At 74.3% G+C, this 933-nt stretch overlaps 1 protein-coding gene across 6 annotated transcripts in view; it reads right to left on the minus strand.

The window, feature by feature from the left end:
• FERMT2 (FERM domain containing kindlin 2) overlaps positions 1-175 on the minus strand; it is an 86,007-nt gene extending 85,832 nt beyond the window's left edge. For 2 of the 6 annotated variants that reach the window (XM_040477160.1, XM_040477161.1), the window contains exon 1: positions 46-173. The gene's annotated coding sequence lies outside the window, so the exon portion shown is untranslated. Of the gene's footprint in view, positions 1-45 lie in introns of all 6 variants that reach the window. The other 4 variants (XM_040477157.1, XM_040477158.1, XM_040477162.1 and 1 more) reach the window with 4 other exon arrangements.
• Positions 176-933: the final 758 nt, after the last annotated feature.

Here is a 933-nt window from a genome sequence, read left to right on the forward strand (position 1 = left end):
CCGCTCTCCCCCTCGGGTCCCCGCCGGGGTCCCGGCCCCTCTCACCGCGCGCTCCTCGCGCTCCCGGCCCGGGGCTCGCGCGGCAACAGGCGCGGGGGGCGGCGGCTCGAGGGGCGGCGGCGCCCGGACCCCCTCCTCAGCCGGCGAAGCGCTGCCTCCCGGCTGGAGCGACTAATGGAGTCCTGTCGTCGCGGCCCCTAGCCTCCCTCCCGGCGCTCCACCCCTCTCTCCCCGCCCCCTCAGTCGGACGGCTCGGGCTGGGCGCGCCTGCTCCCTCCTCCTCCGCCCGGACGAGCAGTCGCGAGCGGGCCGGACCGCCTCGCCCCCTCCCCCACTGTCCCCCGCGGCCGCGCCGCGGGCTAGGGGCCGCGCGGACTCCCGGGCTGGGGCGGGGGGGAGGGCGGGGCGGCGCGCGCGGTGGTGGGGGGAGCCGAGCGGGGGAGGCGGGGGGCGCCCGCGGCGCAGCAATCTCAGCCCCGCCGAGCCGCTGCCCTTTTATGGAAATGAAGGACCGGGAGTAGGGATTGAATCCAACATCCGGGCTCTCGGCGGCGGGACCTGAGGAGGGGGAGCGAGGGGAGCGCGGGCGGCCTCCCGCGGGGGCGCGGTGGGCGGCCGGGCGCTGCGTTCCGCGCTCGGGCCTCGGGCTTGGCCGGGGCCCGTGGCGGTGGGTGTCTGTGCGTCCAGCGGGAGAAGTGGGCTTGTCCGTGAGAAACGGCCACAGGAAATTCCCAGGGCAAGGTCGTGTGGAGGGAACAAAGTCCTCCGCCCCCTCCCCACGCCTGGAGCCGGTCCCGAAGTCTCGGGGCGGGAAGAGGTGCCACCCTCCGGGAGCTGGAGAGAGGGGTTTGGGAAGTGAAAACTTTAGGAAGTAAATGGCTAAGCTAGCTGCATGAACATCCCACAAAAGAATGAGAAAACCCGGAGGGAGGC

This window comes from Herpailurus yagouaroundi, unplaced genomic scaffold (genome assembly GCF_014898765.1).
Source record: "Herpailurus yagouaroundi ecotype Mexico unplaced genomic scaffold, PumYag 141, whole genome shotgun sequence".
NCBI classification, from domain to species: Eukaryota; Metazoa; Chordata; class Mammalia; order Carnivora; family Felidae; genus Herpailurus; species Herpailurus yagouaroundi.